Genomic DNA, 19,755 nt, shown 5'->3' with positions numbered 1-19,755 from the left:
TGTTTCTACACATTTGTAACGCAAATTCTCAGCCTGTGGAATTTTTTTATATGAGACTGCCACTGTAGCGGAAACTGCTGTCGTAAATATTTCAGTAAGAAAGGTAAGTGACCTTGGCGTAATGCGTTTTTGGCGCCCAGCTGAGAGGTAGTCGTCTGACAAAAGAAAGCCATTAGGTGCAAAAAAAAAGAGGCCATTATCCTCGCTATTGACATTTCTTTGTCGAAGGCATCGCAAATACAACACGCTCAAACTTGAAAACATATGATTACACTGTGGAGCTCTTAATTTATGATATTTACTAAAATGCCTAATGAAATGATGAGAAACATTTTATATCTATTGTCTTTGTAGTTGAGAGATTGCTCATTTTGTTTAATATCTAGTTTCTAGCTGCACTGCAGCACTGATTAAAATATAATTTTATAGATGTACTAATATAGATATTTTATGCCTACAGATCCAGTCAATAAGAAATTTGTGATCTACTTCCAAGAAAGCGAGGGCACATAAATAGACATTTCCCTTCACAGGAATTGCATAAATAGTTTTTTTACGATTTGGTAACTTATCTGCTAGTGTAAGTTCTCATGATGCATCACTCTAGTGTTAAGATGTGACATAGGTATTAAAGATGGCCATTTTTACTGAAATATTTTTTCTCCTGTAGTTATGTCTCGTTTAGGTATAAGTTATTGCATTTGATGCTGCTGTTTGCCAGGCATAGTTCTACTGAATTTTACATTGTATTAAGCTAGTTTTACTACTGATTTATTTTTCTTGTTGCTGCACATTGGCTCATATTAGTTATAATGTTGCATTGCTTGGTAATTTAGATTTACTAGAGCTTGCTTTGCCAATTTGCATTTTTTTGTCATTGCTGTTTGTGTTAATTGTTGTGTGCTGCTGCATTGCCTCGTTCCTTGGTATATATATCTGAGCTCAGTAGATTTAACTTAGCTTAAGAGGGGGTAGACTATATAATAAACTAACTATGATGAATTGGAAGAAATGCATTGAGAAGCTATAAGAAAATGGTTTGGCCAAAAAAAAGTAGTGTACAGTGGAGAAAAACTATTTTTGAAAGAGGATGTGAACAGAATACAGAAAGCAGGCTTAGATAGGACTTTTGGGAATAATGATGAACGAAAGGAGATCTAGATGCAAAATACTGCAGTAAAACAAACCCTGTACTTTCCTTTTGTGTCATCCCTCTATGTGTTTGTGTACCCTTGTGTATTTGTGTTTTTCCTGTCTTTATGTGTTTAGCTGATGAGAGCTATGTTGTAGAATTTTTCTAATACTATGTTATTTACTTTCTAAAGATGTTTAGACATTATTTATTCTGTTTTGTTGCTCATATGTGAAGGTGATGTTTCAAAAGTTATTCTGATCTTTATGTATGGAATTATGTCATTATTTTTGTAACACTGATGTATATGTTTATTTCTATTCTTTTGTAAAGCCTGTGTTACTACAAATGTTATCTGTATTGTTATGTTCTTTAATGATGTATTTTGTACCTCTGTTATTATATTTTTATGTTATCAAATTGTAATTGTTACCAGATCTTAAAAATTAAGTATCATTTCACTGCACACGTTTCTGTTGGTCATAATATATGCACAGTATGTGAGAAGTTGGGACTGTTAGTGCTTGCACGTGTGTTGATAATTCAGAAATGGACTGGATAACAGCATTGCTGGTTCTAAAGACATTTAAAAAAAAATTTTTGTGAGTGCACAAGTGGTGGTTTGTGGACTTGCTATATTGTCCGCAAGACTCTTCGATGGTGATTGTGCACCTGCACAGTCGTAACTGATGGTTGCTGGCCGTCTCTACAATGACTACAGTGGGTCTATACCTTTGATGACTCACCAACACCATTATTTCTACAAGGACAGCAGTGGGTCTGCACCTCTGGTGGCCCACCAATACCGTAATCTCTACAAGGACTGCAGTGGGTCTGCACCTCTGGTGGCCCACCAATACCGTAATCTCTAACACGACTACAGTGGTCTGCTCTGTGATGACCTACCTACCCATATTTTTCAAAACTTCGACTAACTCTGCTGTGGGTTTGCTCTGTTGTGGCCCATTACCTGTCTGCATGTCGAGAGTCAGCACTGTCTTTCCGTTGGAAGGACACCGCTACTTCTTCAAGACTGCATGGAAATTCACTACTTCCATGTGCATTTTCTTTTACTGCTGAGACTTTGAGAAAAACACTGCAATTTTACTGTGATGAACGATCAGGACTGTCTTTATGGACTATGACCAACATTGTATCAATAAGTGTGTGCATTTGATTTCTTTGTTATTGTAATTATGAAAAAATTTTTCAAATCTGTATTGGCCACTGCCCAAAACAATTTGTAAATTTTTTTGTGGGAAGCATGGGGGCTATGTAAATAGGCTGTTTAAGTTTTTTTATTGGTAACGCCACGTAGCGCTCTGTATGAAAATCACTGGCTGTGCTGTGTGCCGTCTGTGGCTAGTTTGCATTGTTGTCTTCCATTGTAGCGTTGGGAAGTTGGCTGTTAACAGCGCATAGCGTTGCACAGTTGGAGGTGAGCCGCCAGCAGTGGTGGATGTGGGGAGAGAGATGGCGGAGTTTATAACTTTGTAAGACTGGATGTCATGAACTGCTATATATATTATGACTATTAAGGTAAATACAATGTTTGTTCTCTATTAAAATCTTTCATTTGCTAACTATACCTATCAGTAGTTAGTGCCTTCTGTAGTTTTAATCTTTTATTTAGCTGGCAGTAGTGGCGCTCGCTGTATTGCAGTAGTTCGAGAAACGAAGATTTTTGGTGAGGTAAGTGATTTGTGAAAAGTATAGGTTAATGTTAGTCAGGGCCATTCTTTTGTAGGGATTTTTGAAAGTCAGATTGCTTTGCGCTAAAAATACTGTGTGTCAGTTTAAGCACAGTCATGTATAATTGTTCAAAGGGGACGTTTCAATACGTGTTTCAGCATTTCTGCAAATTCAGCCATGAAGTGGGCAAAAGTGGGTGGAATTTCTTTTGAAAATAAATAGTTACTAGAGAGTCACTAAAGGATTTTTAATCCAAAACAACTGGTATTTACTTCTCATTTAGAAGGAAAAAAATACAGGTTTCAGTGTTACTGGAAATTCAAGGGAGTGCAATAGTTGATGAGAAATTTTTTAAGAAAATATTTTGTTAATTTGTTAATTAAATAAACATTTAAGGCTAAAGTTACGAATATTGCTATTTCACTTCTTGGTTACACATAAAGAAATATTTGTGGTGGGATGGAAGATGGTGTGGAAACGTCTCTGCCAGAATGCAGAAGGAATGATTAAAAGAAACTTTGGACTCCAGCTACCAGAATGGTATTTTGGTCAAAAGTACACTGGGAAAAGACCATGCTTATATGGGTCTCAATTATGGTGAAAAGTTTAGATCATGATGCAATTTGTGAACAACACAAAAATTTCATTAAATAAAAACAAAAACCATCTCTGCGTGCCATAAAGTCTACGCGAGCGATGGGACTGGCGTTAAACTAGTTATACAGTAAAGAGCAAGACAAAAAGACGACCCGTTGCTGTGCTCTTAAACATCGTCAACGTATCTGCACATATCCCTTAAATGCCACGCTAGGAAAATTACCCCCTATGGAAAACAAACATCCAACCGCGAAGAAGAGTATTCCTGTAAACTGTTGGCGAGCTGCTAATTGGTGGGAATATCAAGAAACGAGCTCATCTACCAAGAGGAATTGCTGCAAGAGAAGATGTGGAAAGAGAAACATTATTTTAAGTCGGCACTCTTTCCGTCGGAAGAAAATGATCCAAGGAGTGTGAATGAAGGCAGAAGTCATCTATATGGGTAAACTGATAAGAATTCAGTGTAATGTGTTAAGTGCAAATAATTCACTTGCAAGAAAAATTTTAGGGACTCACAACATCTTACACACGCGTGTAAAAACTGTTTGTAAAAGATAGTTATAGAGCACTAAAATCAAGACATACGTGATTTTAATATTCGACTATTGCATTCTTATTCTATTCTGTTATGCTGTTCTAATGATTAATACATTAGACTATTTAAATAATAATAATAATGAGCGTATGACACTGGCGGCAGGGAGACCCCTCGTGGGGCGGTTCGGCCGCCGCTCCACAAGTTCTTTAACACCACTACGGCGACTTGCGAGTGGATGAGGTTGAAATGATGATGAAAGACACACAACACCCAGTCATCTTTAGGCAGAGAAAATTCCTGACCCGGCCGGGAATCGAACCCGGGACCCCGGACACTACTTAAATTTTAGCGTTATACATAATTGTAACGTACGAATGTGTAGAAGTGTACCTAAAGGTAACGGAAGAGAATGGCTCTTTTCTACCGGAACATCATAGCGGTTTGTGCAGAATAAATACCGCACTAGTGTTAAAACCAAATATTCGAGACTTCAGCGAAGTCTGAGTGGGGGAAAATTGTAGGATCAGCTGCTGCAGCTATATGATACACATTAGATTCAGGACTGTACACCTATTTCCATTTTACAATTGAAAGAAAATTTTGACAGTAACAGACTACTAACTAGACTGCAATAGTTTCAGCTTATGTAAGATATTGAAAGTTTCCATGTCCTGTAAAACCATAAAATAGCCACAACAGTCTCTATTCTTCTCAACATTGCTCGAACACTCAGAATACTTACCTTCATTACTATTTACTACAGTGAATGCGAACCAGGCAATACTCAAACTGTCCGTAATTAGCTTACCAACTGTCTATTAAAGGTTCCATAACTATATACGTACAACGATAATAAAACACCAGAAAAAGTCGCTGTAGCTGCTTATGTTGCTGAAGTCATTGCTGTTAATAACAGCTGCTCAACTCATACAAAATTAAAATTATTGCTATATCGAACCAAAACATACAGTACCTAATTAAGAAGTATTCTAATACCCACTAGTGGGCATTAGTATGGCGTCCATCACCTTTATGACAGCTGTACATCTGCTAGATGCTTCCAGTCTACATTTACACACATTCTTCGTAAGCCAAAGTGTAATTCCGGTGGAAGGTATGTCGTACCACTACCAATCATTCCATTTTCCCTTCCACTTGAAACATCCCTTTTGAAAAATTAATGAATTACTGTGCTGATAAACCTCTTACGTTATTTGATTTTCAAACAGCTGAGCAGAACTGAATGTACTCAAACATTTCTCTCTTTACTTATTCTGATCAACACTAAACTGACAGACAATATTTTTTTCAGCGCAACGCAATCCGACCTTGAACCGTCCCTACAAAAGAACGGCCATGACTAACAATAACCTATGCGTTTCATGAACCACTTACCTCACAAAAATCTTCTTCACTAGAACTACTGCAATACAGCCAGTGCCAATACTGCAGGCTAAATAAAAGATTCTAACTACTGAAGGCACTAACTACTGATAGGCATAGTTAGGAAATGAAAGATTTTGTTAGAGAACAAACAATGTATTTACCTTAATAATGTTCAAAAGTGATATATATATATAAGTTCATGACATCAGGTCTTACAAATTTATTCTTTCTGATGGACATACGTGCAGATGATCCGCTCTCAAAATTCTGCCATCTGTCTCCCCACATCCACCACTGCTGGCGGTTTACCTCCAACTGCGCAACGCTACGCGCTGTCACATTCATCTGCCCAACACTACAATAGCAAATATTCCAACAATGCAAACCAGCCACAGACTTCACACAGCACAGTCAGCGATTTTCATACAGAGCGCTACGTGGCGTTACCAACATAAAAACCTAAACAGCCTACTTACACACTCATCCACAGAGTGAGGCGAAAAAGACTGTCTATATGCTACTGTACGAGACCTAATTTATCTTATCTGCATGGCCCGTACTCGAAATTTAGTCGGCGGCTGTAGAATCGTTCTGCAGTTAACTTCAAGTGCTGGTTCTGTAAATTATATGAATAGTCTTTCGCAGAAAGAGAGCCATCTCCGCTCCGGGTATTTCCATTTGAGTTCACAAAAGATCTTCTTAATGCTCGCGTATTCATCGAGCCGTTAACAAATCTAGCAGCTCGTCTCTGAACTGTTTCGATGTCTTAGTATGGTCTCACCCGGTGGGGATTACAAGCACTCTAACAGTACTCAAGAATGGATGGCACTAGTGTTCTTTGAACTGTCTCCTTCACCGATGAAACACACTTTCCTAAAATTCTCCCAGTTCACGTAAGTCGACCATTAGGCTTCCCTACTTCGAGTTTACTTGCTCCTTCCAGTTCATAGAGTTTTGCAACGTTTTCCCTAGACATTTAATATACTTAAGGTGTATTCATACGTTATGGGGTTGTGCCCCTACTCATGTGAGTTAATTTACATTTTACTGCTCACTCTGGCCACCACAAAGTTTATGTGTGTAAAGAATTTTTCACGGTAAATGATAACAGCCAAACAGTGGCAGGATAAAGATTTATTAAAATTCTTGATCACGGTTTCGGTATATCTAAATATACTTTCATCAGAAGTAAAATACACCTGAACAGGAAGACAGCTTCATTAGCAAATAATTTTCATCGGAACTGAGAAAGAAAAACACTTTAGCTTAACTAATTGTAAAATTCCCAGAGTATTTACAGTTACTTAAGCTTTAGTGTTTTTTCTTTGTGAGTTCCGATTCAAAGTTTTTGCTAATGTAGGTGTCTTTCTGTTCAGGTGTATTTTACTTCTGATGAAAGTGTATTTAGATATACCGAAACCGTGGTCAAGAATTTTAATAAATCTTTATCCTGCAACTGTTTGGCTGTTATCATTTAGCGTGAAGAATTTCAACAGTTGCTGTTTCAGCCATGTTTAAAATCTTGAAGTATGTAAAGAGTAAGAGCGGCCGGCATCGCACTACCCTTGAGCACTCCTGACAATACCCTTGTCTCCGAGGAATACTCGTCGTCGAGGACAACGTATTTGGTTCTGTTATTGAAGAAGTCTTCAAGCTACTCACGTTTCTGTGAGTTTAATGCGAGTGCTCTGACCTTCCGTGATGGTTTGCCGTGGGGTACCATGTCAAACAATTCTCGAAAATCTAGAAATATGGAAATATCCTGTTACCCTTCATCCATTGTTTCCAAGATATCATAATGAAAAAGGACAAGCTGTGTTTCACAGGAGTGATGCTTTCTAAATCTATGCAGATTTTTGGTTAGACTCTTTTTCGTCTCAGGATATTTTATTATGTTGGAAATGAGGATACCTTCAAGAATTATGTTAAGGATATTGTTTTGCAGTTTTCCTGGTCAGTTCATTTATCCTTCATAATTACAGGAATCACCTTTACAGGTTGTGAAAAGTGACAGTTTTTTCTGCAATAGGAACCATAATAAGTCCGTTACATGGGTATATATAGGGTGTTTCAAAAATGACCGGTATATTTGAAATGGCAATACAAACTAAACGAGCAGCGATAGAAATACACAGTTTGTTGCAATATGCTTGGGACAACAGTACATTTTCAGGCAGACAAACTTTCGAAATTACAGTAGTTACAATTGTCAACAACAGATGGCGCTGCGGTCTGGGAAACTCTATAGTACGATATTTTCCACATATCCACCATGCGTAGCAATAATATGGCGTAGTCTCTGAATGAAATTACCCGAAACCTTTGACAACGTGTCTGGCGGAATGGCTTCACATGCAGATGAGATGTACTGCTTCAGCTGTTCAATTGTTTCTGGATTCTGGCGGTACACCTGGTCTTTCACGTGTCCCCACAGAAAGAAGTCACAGGGGTTCATGTCTGGGGAATAGGGAGGCCAATCCACGCCGCCTCCTGTATGTTTCGGATAGCCCAAAGCAATCACACGATCATCGAAATATTCATTCAGGAAATTAAAGACGTCGGCCGTGCGATGTAGCCGGGCACCATCTTGCATAAACCACGAGGTGTTCGCAGTGTCGTCTAAGGCAGTTTGTACCGCCACAAATTCACTAAGAATGTCCAGATAGCGTGATGCAGTAATCGTTTCGGATCTGAAAAATGGGCCAATGATTCCTTTGGAAGAAATGGCGGCCCAGACCAGTACTTTTTGAGGATGCAGGGACGATGGGACTGCAACATGGGGCTTTTCGGTTCCCCATATGCGCCAGTTCTGTTTATTGACGAAGCCGTCCAGGTAAAAATAAGCTTCGTCAGTAAACCAAATGCTGCCCACATGCATATCGCCGTCATCAATCCTGTGCACTATATCGTTAGCGAATGTCTCTCGTGCAGCAAGTGTAGCGGCGCTGAGGGGTTGCCGCGTTTGAATTTTGTATGGATAGAGGTGTAAACTCTGGCGCATGAGACGATACGTGGACGTTGGCGTCATTTGGACCGCAGCTGCAACACGGCGAACGGAAACCCGAGGCCGCTGTTGGATCGCCAGCTGCACTAGCTGCGCGTTGCCCTCTGTGGTTGCCGTACGCGGTCGCCCTACCTTTCCAGCATGTTCATCTGTCACGTTCCCAGTCCGTTGAAATTTTTCAAACAGATCCTTTATTGTATCGCTTTTCAGTCCTTTGGTTACATTAAACCTCCGTTGAAAACTTCGTCTTGTTGCAACAACAGTGTGTTCTAGGCGGTGGAATTCCAACACCAGGAAAATCCTCTGTTCTAATAAACCATGTTGTCCACAGCACACTTGCACGTTGTGAACAGCACACGCTTACAGCAGAAAGACAACGTACAGAATGGCGCACCCACAGACTGCGTTGTCTTCTATATCTTTCACATCACTTGCAGCGCCATCTGTTGTTGAAAACTGTAACTACTGTAATTTCGAAAGTTTGTCCGCCTAAAAATGTACTGTTGTCCCAAGCATATTGCAACAAACGGTGTATTTCTATCGCTGCTCGTTTATTTTTTATTGCCGTTTCAAATATACCGGTCATTTTTGAAACACCCTTTATATGGAGGAATCCATACTTTACTGTCAGTTTATAAGTTCGCGTGAGAGAGAGAGAGAAAGAGAGAGAGAGAGAGAGAGAGAGAGAGAGAGAGAGAGAGAGAGTGTCTTTGTTGTCGATCTTACTTGGAAGCAGATGTGTGTACTGCCTAATTTGGGACTGCTGTTACAGCAATTTGGAACTGATTTAAGAAAGGTAATAAGTAGCCGCATGCGCTAGCTTTTCAGAAAATGACATGTTGTAGTCAGGAATTATTTTTAGTTTTGATTCGTAAATTTTTGTAACTGGCTTTATTATGACACTGTTGTTTCATTATATCGTAAATGCATTAACTGATGAAACAAACGTATCACTCTTTACCACATTTTAATTTTAAATACTGAAGATATTTTCATGAGATTTTAGTCGAAGAGCAATCTCTGTAAGCTAGTTGCTTATTTCCGAACTATAAAAATTTCCTGACATCAATGTCCAATGATGAAGGTATGCTTGTATACATTTTCTAATTTGGTTAACGAATATAAAAGTGAAGTTCTGTGAGCTTGCAAATTATTCGACATTAAGCCTCCACCTCGCACTTCCTATCCGGACTCACACTGCACTTCGGGAGATTCGATTGGTAATTTTAGGTGGCGCTTTATCATCCGGTGCACAGGGCTAGATAATTTAAGTGGTAACAAGCAGCGAGACTTATTACAGGCAAGTATTGGTACTGTAAAGCAGTTCTTCCGCTTGCTTACGGGCAAGACAAAGTGATTATTAGGGCCGAAACTAAACATCATGTAGTGCACTTAGGGAACTGCGATTGTCTACTCAGATTAATTTAATATTTTGTCGTTACATGATTTTGTGGCTGTGTAAGTACTTTCCATTGGAATTCTAAACCTACAGGTTACATATAGAGCTTATAAAACAATAGTTGTCACATGTGTTCGGTCAGATGCGTATTGTTCATGTGGACTGCATACAGTGTACGTAAAAAGGCACCTGGCTACTTACAACATAGAATCTTCATACGCACTGCAAGTAATAGTTATCTACAACCACAAGTGAGCATAGAGTTACATCAGGTAAATAGTCAAAGTAAAGTCTAAAGGTTTCAATGAAAAGCTAAAGTAAAAAGGCTGTCTTTAAAAAGTGAGACCATAGGATCAGCATAGAGTCTTTTATCATGTGACGATATTTGTATTCGTTGAAATATTAAATGACTGTGTGATGTTCAAAGTGCCTAACTAGTTCTTCATCTGCTGGTGGTTTTCTGTGGAAAAGCATCTCTTAAGATGGCAACTACTTGCCGAAACCGTTAATGTGAATATTTTTTATATTTCTGTATGGTCGTTGACGTAATAATTAATTATAAAGACAATAGAAAGATCACATACTTCCAGTTAGGAATATGTCAATTTGTAAACATAATATATTACTGCCTGTTCTTCCTACATTCCTTTTAATACACAATTTTTTACAATATTTTCATTATTTCATAATGCAGTAATGCATTACTAACGTATTCCGTCTTTATCTTCTGGTTTCTCATTGTCAATATTCTCCGTCGCATTCTGTCGAGTTCTCGACGAGTATATTCTTAAGATTTTCTGAACAGTTTCACTTCCTTTGTAGCAGAAATCCGCCCTGCTAACGCAAACGTCCTTCTAATCTGTTCCTCGCGTGCGCAGGTTCATTTATCCTGCTTCGTAGAAAGAAGTCTCCCGCCTTCGGTACAACGTATTTACCAATGGAGCTGATTAAAAAACCGTTATTCTTCTTCCTCTTACACTTTTTTCGTGACATTTTCGTTGTTCGTTACTTCGAATTCTGTGACAAATGTCGGTAACTTAGAAGTACTTCTTACTGACAAACATACAAAACCTGTGTAGAATTCAGGTTTATCCAGTTGATATTCATTTACTTCCTGCTTGAATTTAAATCTGTTTTCCAAATAAAATATAAATCTATCATATAAGTTTGTATGATTCCAAGCCCAGCACCACTTTCAACTAAGTGACTTCTGATAATCAAAATATCCACGGGTGTGCTGCCGGTCTATAGTGTCCAACGGGCACAATATTTCGGCGATCATACATGTCGCCGTCATCAGGTGAACTGACGGACTGAGCTCCTGTGAACGTGCCGGACCCAATGGCTGCTCAGAGGGAACTGTTCCCTCTGAGCAGCCATATCGTACGGATCTCCTTCCCGGCACGTTCACAGGAGCTCAGTCTGTCAGTTCACCTGATGATGGCGACATGTATGATCGCCGAAATATTGTGCCCGTTGGACACTATAGACCGGCAGCACACCCGTGGATATTTTGATTATCAAATACGCCGGGAGAAACTCAAGAATCACAAGTGACTTCTGGTATTTCGCCGACATTATCAAACATAAGACAACGAAAATACTGGTGTTTCGATGTCTTTTCAGAGGTCCTCTTCAGAGAGACTGACTTCTGCATTGTGATGAAGGTCATCTCATATCCACTGTCTCTTGCGACTGTTAGGTAGCAACCAAAATCACATTTTGGGATGCCACTGGACAGCTCGAAGTAAAGACTGCCAAGGAGTGGTGGCTGTACGGTGAGATAATGCCCGTGCTACTCTGAAGGTAATTCATAGGCAACAGCGAATCGTCAGCTTGTACCGAGAGAGAGAGTGTTCTCCGGTTGTTCCCATGTCGCCTGGCTGGCGAACACACGGGACTCGATGGTCAGGGATGGTTGGCAGACGAGCCGACGATAACTCATAGCCATCCTCCCTGTTCATGCTGCTAGGTAGCTTAAATATTTGAGTAACCTCTATTATTTTTCGGTACTGTCTCCGCGGTTGCCGTACAGGCACAAGTGGTTCTTGGACATTAATATACCGGCCAAATTACGGGCGATGTTCAGCTACAGCTGATTTGTTGTGCTGGAACAGACGTACGTAGATTTACGCTCATATACGAGAGTACTAACCAGTCTCCCGGTTTCACGAATGTAGACTTCGCCGCATTCACATCAGAGTTTGTAACCGACTGCACTGAGGAGAGCATCTACGGAATCTTTCGTGTGTGTCAACAGATCTCAGATGTTTCAGCCGCTTTGAGATATTGACTTAATTCATCCACGACTTAACACCTTTCTACACTGTCGCTAAGGCCTGTCACATCAGGTTCAAATGGTCCAAATGGCTCTGAGCACTATGGGACTTAACATCTGAGGTCATCAGTCCCCTAGAACTCTGAACTACTTAAACCGAAATAACAACACACACATCCATGCCCGAGGCAGGATTCGAACCGGCGACCGTAGCGGTCGCGCGGTTCCAGACTGAAGCGCCTAGAACGACTCGGCCACACTGGCTGGCGTGTCACATCAGGTAAACGGGACGAATAGGAATCGTTCCCTTAGTTCCTTTGTCCGTTTTGTCATCAGTTTACCTCACAGCTTGTTGCATGTACTGTTGCTATACCAGTTCGTTCGGGATGTTATCTGGAGCTCGTTCAGTTCATGTTGGAGTCTGTTAGCACCATTATTCCCGTGTCCTCGGGCTGTCAGGTAGTTCAAATGGTTCAAATGGCTCTGAGCACTATGGGACTTAACATCTGAGGTCATCAGTCCCCTAGAACTTAGAACTACTTAAACCTAACTAACCTAAGGACATCACACACATCCATGACCAAGGCAGGATTCGAACCTGCGACCGTAGCAGTCGCGCGGTTCCGGACTGCGCGCCTAGAACCGCTAGACCACCGCGGCCGGCCTGTCAGATAGCTTAGGGTTCTTTTGTGCTGGGTGGTGTAGCGATTACGCATGGATATATCTGTTGGTGTGCACCGGTTTCCTGTACATTTCACGTTCTAGTATGGCACTAGATGTTCCATACACTTATACACCCAGAAAAGGTGTTGCTGTATGTTTTAAACGTAAGCTGTCGAGGTACTGATGAGATCTGCTTAGTTCAGCTTCCCCTTGTGACCATATGACGACTGCCGCCAACAACATGGGCACAGGGACGTGGACTTCAGTGCTGTCTGTCTGAATCCTCCTACGATAACATCAGCTGCTACTGGTGAAAGGGTGCCTCCCATTGCCATTCCATTTGTCTGCCCATAGAGTTTGCTCTGTCACCTAAAAATATATTGAGGACAAGCACAATGCACAATTCCACCAAGTCTGCTGAAGCAAAGCACTCTCTCTGGATATAAGTTGCCACAGCAATCATTGCTTCATATTTTCCAGTGAAATCCCACATATGAAATCGGTACCTACCTAAGAACCGAGAGAGTATATGTTTTCTTAGTGAGATAAATGATTATTTTCGTTATTTGTTAATGGATGGGAATAATCTGATTTGTATCACCAAAAAATGAACTAGATAATCAGCATTTATTTAATTGCAGTCCTCATATTATAACGGTGAAGGTAATTACGTTTATAAACCACTAATTTATACTTCTCGACACAAATCAAGAAACATATCCTAACTAATTAATTATTCGTTGTCTTTAAAAACTATGGTTAAATTTAAAGTACTTTTATTATTGTTATTATTACTAATTTCTGTTGTTTTGGCATCAACATTACACAGGTGTATATCTGTAAAAAGTTGACCTAGGGTGGTTCTTATTGTGAGAAGTTTTAAGAAAGAGTTATGGGGCAAATTTCTTGTGTATGATTCGTGGAGCTCAAATGAAAAATCGTTTGAGTTGTAAACGTGAAATTTTCGAGTAGGAGGTGGTATAATGATTTTTCATGAATGATTGCCAACAAAGCGGAAACTGGCACAAATGAAATATTCACGAAACTTGAATTTTTATTTACACCACTATAGTCATAACTTGATACGTTTAGTTTCTGGATGTTTCATAGAATTTCATAGGACCATTAGGAATAAATTTCAATGGAAAGTTCTAGAATGCAAGTGATGTAATCAAATTAGGAGTTAGAATTTTATTAAATATTTTGGAGAGGACATTGCTGATTTTTCAGATTCCACCTCCCTAGCAATGTCAGCGGTTCTGGAATATTAACAAATCTTTATCGTTTCTCGAAGGTATAACATTCATACTTACTGACTTCTTTAAGCTCAGTTACTAATAAGAGAGGTCACCTCAGCAAGCACACTTCAGACTGTATGTTCATATACGGAGTTGCAGCGAAACGATGCCGTGTTTCTAAGTTTCGGCTCATACCATTAGTAATTTTGAACGCATTTTAGTTGGTAGTACACCCCATGACTGCACTACCAGATTGCGTCTGTCGTAATATCATAAGGTTGTTTATCTACATTCGGACTTGGAGCATTAGTTACGACTGTTATCAAATTATAATTAGTTGTTGACGAAAATATTACGTTTAATAATCTTCCATGAAGACTGCATTACTAGTTTGTGCTGGGCATTTATTGTGTAGGTTGCCCCAGTTCACAAAGTAAGGAACAATACAGTCTGTGCACAGAACTTCATATTAATTTTCTAAGTCTTCCTCCCCAAATCCCTTAAAAGAAAATAAGTAAGTATTGAATATAATCATATTGCCTGAAATATAGTTGATGCAAGAATTATTATGCAATCGTGATGCAGCTAGAGTGTATATAAAACATATTAATGATGAACCGTGCTACGGATATCCAACACTTCAAGAACGAGAAAATAATTCTTCCGGAGACTGATAGAATTTCGCTCTATGTCGAGGTATTTCCTTCAGAGAGAGAGAAAAAAAAGAAACCCTTTTATTCAGTTCGAGATGTGAAACTGATTTTATGTTCTGTTTATAATTTCCACGACTGGAACCTTAGATATGGAAGAGTAGGATCGTGTTTTGCATTGAAATCTAAAATAAATCTTATACATAAGCTGATAGTATTCCTATAGACATATGTTCATAGACATTGGAAACAAATACCGCATTGTTGTGACTTCTGAAATTTTCCCGGCGTATTTCTTCTTCTAATAATTTCCGGGCGACTGCACCTGGGCTCTTCAGTAGTTGTGTACTCACCTGATGATGGCCGGACGTCTCTGGGCCGAAATATCGTGGCAGAATGTCGACGGGATCCGGCTGAATACCCGGAAATTATTAGAAGAAAATACCGCATTCTCCAAGAATGTGTTTTTGCTGTTTTCATCGACAACAAACGTTTTGCTAACACTATATTGCTAACTATACTTGCTAACACTGTATACCTTTACTTTTAACTTACTGCAGATGCAAAAATTCCTTCCTATTATTCGTTAGTTTTCAGCACCTGTTTCTGTCATTGTACTAACTGTTCAGTTAATTCAGTGTGCTACGCTAATGTGTGTTGAGAAAAGCATAATGTATCGTATTGTAGACGTAATGCTTTCAGCGCGTAATTGAAAACAAACCAATCTTCGCTGTAACATTTAATTCTAATGGCTGTCGTTTCCGTAATTGTTCCCTGATTAAATGTCGTTCTGACAAGTGTTTTATTGTGAACCTCCATTTAATTTTTGTTGAAACAGTACAGAATGCACGATACTTTTTAAACGTTCCATTTCGACACCAATTAAGCGCTATTTACTATGTTTACATAAAATTTACTGGTAAATGAACGACATGTCAGTTGATTTAATTACTGAAAATTGTTCTTCCCAGATTATCTAAATGTACAATCGAGCATAACTATTTTCTCCTTTTTCAGATGAAAAGTACAGTTAATTTTGCCACTATAATGTTTCGTGGTGTTAGCGTTTCCCTCAGTCAAGCGTTACAGTAACGTGTCGACATATACGTCAATAAATTTCTTACATAACTGCAGCTTTGAAAAAAGTATGACTTTTACGGGTTTTTGGCACAAAGAGGGAAATGGTGACCGTGTCTTTTCTTATCCATACCGTTGTACGCTCCATAGGCTTTTGTCGTACACGTTATCACATAGTGTCAAAGATTTCAGATGAAAGGAGAGCACATTTGCAATTCATACTAGAGATGAGAATTCAATGAGCAGATTGTGGCCTTACCCACCACTTATCAATGATTAAGCATTATTAAGAGTTACGTTGCAAACAGGATGATATTGGACTGATGGAGGTTTTTAACAGGAAGCCGAACATATAGATGTGTTCTGGAACACTCACAAAATAGATAAAACTAGGAAACCTACCGTAACAGATGAAATAAATTCGGTGTAGGCCAAATACACAGTAACTTCCTTTCGTCTCAGATTCTTATATGTTATTAACATGTGATGTCAAAGATACGAAGCACCATGCATGAAGAATATGGCATAAGTTTTCTCTGTATTGAAAAGGGGCAAAGGAACAGGATGTAAAAAGTACAGATGCATTAGCCTATTGAATGCTGCGTCCAAGATCTATGAAGTATAGTAAGTAATGGAATTCCAGCTGAGGCGCTTTACCTAAAAGATCAAAGTACTTTCAGGCAATGGCGTTCATACAACTACTATATTTTTAAAATAAAATGAGTCATATAAAAATAATTTCACTATGAAAGCCATATTGCGTTTACAGGTTTTGAAAAATCCTTGAACTTCGTAAACGCTCCGAAGAAAATAAATTATGGATAATAATTAGTGACAGTGGATCCCCTTAAGCACAATCAAATACTGTGCAGTGAAGGGAAACTGCAGTTCTGATTAAAATCAGTTAAGAAGAAGGACAGGCAGTTCTCTTCGACTAACTCTTGTGTTTAACATCCCTTGTGTACTTAACAACTGGAAATTAGATAATCATTTAGGAAACAAAATGTATACGACTGATATAATTACATTACTACTTGTAGGTAGTAGTGTAATAATAAATCTTTTAAACCAAATACGTACAGAATTCAGTCTTCTGATTTCGGTTATACAGAACACCAGATATGAGTTTTTAATGTGAATACTGACGAATATATTAGTAAAATACGAAATTACTGAACAGGAGTCACATTTCAAACGTTTGCATTAATACGAATTATGATTATGGTAAAGAAAGGTTGGTAACATATCAAACGATACGTAAAACAACAAAAGGAAAATTTAATTACAATAAAAGTTTTATTCATATTCAGATACTATTCACTAGGATACCATTTTCACCTTATACAATGGAATTTTGCGTCCTTTCTATATTCCATTAACATTTTGAGCAATTTCATATGAAGGCACACTGAAATTTATTTCACGAACGTGTATGACAGTGAAATGATCAAAAGAAATAGTTAAGACTTCGACAACAGTAAAAACGTTTCGCTATATGTTCACCACAAATTTTCTAAATGTAGTAGTCTTTCTATTAGCAATTTCACAGAAAAATAGGAACGTTATGGCGGACTGCGAGTGAGGTTGTCAGCCAAGTGACCTATCAAATTTGAATTTATTAACTGAAAAATCCCTCCATTCCCGCAGTAAACATCGTGCGCCAATAACTACAGCTGCATCAACTCGTTTACTTTTGCTACATATAGAATTAGTATTAACATCCTAAATTATCAGCATGCATAGGTTGTGGAAATAAATAGGGATTGTGGGTCCTTCAGGGAGTGAAGTAACTCTGAATCTCACAGTGTACACTCATTCACGCAACTCAAAACTATGGGATGAAACTGCATAATGTATTCATATGACCATGCCCTGTAGTCATACGAGGGATTTAAAGAACAGAAATCCTAGTCTTCCTTATTTAATAGAGGCTCAATAATTGCAACAAACCTCACCCTAACGAAATACTTCTTGCGCTGTTGAAATTCATCCTATTCAGGGAGTAGAGCAAGATGCAATGATAAGGGCCCTCTGAGTGTGGTGACCAGTATGTGACTCAACCTGTTAAAATGTAATAAAATTGCTAAATTTTGACACTGACAACCTTGGATGTACATTTAGGTATTCGTTCTGCTTTGTTAAATGAGAATTATTCGGTATCACCCCACAGACGTACATGTTAATACAATCATACATGAACGAAAGCGCGCTTAGACAGATCAAAATTCAAAAACTGGAGTCACAGATAATTTACTGAAGGCGATCAGTAAACTGAAGGGCTGAAGACCTTAAAATAATAAATTCATGGGGTCATACTCATAGTACACAGAAAATAAGAAAGAGAAACGTATTTAATATTCACTTCACTAGATGGAGTATAAAGTGTGACTTTTTCCACTGTGTACAATCTGTAGGGATTCATCGATGTGATGATACGGAACAAAACTACACGAGCGAGGTGGCGCAGTGATTAGCACATGGTACTTGCATTAGGGAGGACCACGGTTCAATCCCGCATCCGGCCGTCCTGATTTAGGTTTTCCGTGGTTTCCCTAAATCACTTCACGCAATCGCCGGGATGGTTCCTCCGAAATGGTGCGGCCTATTTCCTTCCCCATACTTGCCTCATCCAATGGGACCGATGACCTCGCTGTTTGGCCCCCAACCAATCAGCCGAAATTGATTTCAGTCGGATAAACTGGGGCGCTCTTTACCACACGTCTGTTTTGACTAATAGCGTCATACCGGGCCACAACATGCAGCACACGTGTGATTTCAAATGGCTACCTGTACTGATAAAGTTTCTATGGCATGCAGGTGTATTCACGAAGTGTAGAATCGTGCAAATTCTTAAAAATAAATGTTGAAACTTACGGGACAACAGCAAAAAATGGGGGTTCTGGGTGGGGACAAACTGACATCTGATATAACAACAGCAAAATCACTTTAATAAGAAAACATGCTAAATGCAGCTTCGACAAAAACAGGATATAATGGAATAATCACGAAAACTCAGCTTGTACCACTGATAGAAATAAAGAAGTCTTAAAAGAAAATCACGCTAGAAAACTAACGAAAAATCATGAAAACTAACAAACTGTGGTACTGGTATCAGTCGACCTGTCTACGTTAAGACCAAACGAAAACTTGCTCACATAACTCACGTCGGAAACTTAACCCCACCACCTTGAAGAAAATAGACACCAAGAGTCGTGATAACATTTTGCTTAGCCGCCAGTTTCGGTGCCTCATCGGCACTATCTTCCGGCTTCTCTACACGCCACTAGACATGTCATGTAGTTGTTCGTACTGTTATAGGAGCCACTACAGTCCAACTGGTCCGCATACACGGAGAACGTTTCAGAAGTCTGCAGAAACCAGTTGGACGTAGAGGTCCCTATAACTGAACAAACGACGAGAAGAGCAGTCTAGCTAGTTTCGTGTACAGAGGCCTGAATATGCTGACAGTAAGGCACAGGAACTGGTTGCTGAACAGAATTACTAAACACAATTCCGACTGTTGGTATTTCTTTTCGTCAAGTCTTCGACTAGCTGCAGTGTCATTCCAGTTACGTAACATGGAACTACAATAATCTCACCAATAGCTGTACAACCAGCTCCAAAACACCTACTACCAACAGTCCAACAGATAACAGCTAACAACACAACCAAATAACTCATAAAAAGTTGCGCTAACACCAGTTTCGATATACAAGAAATATTCAAATATGTACAAAAACTAACATTGCCGCCAGCCGCTGTGGCAGAGCAGTTCTAGGCGCTTCAGTCCGGAACCCCGTGATTGCTACGGTCGCAGGTTCGAATCCTGCCTCGGGCATGGATGTGTGTGATGTCCTTAGGTTAGTTAGGTTTAGGTAGCTCTAAGTCAAGGGGACTGATGACCTCAGATGTTAAGTCCCATAGTGCTTAGAGCCATTTTGAACAAACATTTCAAACATAATACAATAAATAAACAAAACTATTAAAAGGCACTTACCCACGAAAGACAGCCCACACAAAAATATAGCAGTCTACCGATAGTCTGTACGCTATGTCATCAACACAATTTCTCAATCTTCCAAATAGCAGGCTTAGACTTCT

This window comes from Schistocerca cancellata, unplaced genomic scaffold (assembly GCF_023864275.1).
Source record: "Schistocerca cancellata isolate TAMUIC-IGC-003103 unplaced genomic scaffold, iqSchCanc2.1 HiC_scaffold_754, whole genome shotgun sequence".
NCBI classification, from domain to species: Eukaryota; Metazoa; Arthropoda; class Insecta; order Orthoptera; family Acrididae; genus Schistocerca; species Schistocerca cancellata.
Note: the sequence above shows the minus strand (reverse complement) of the source record.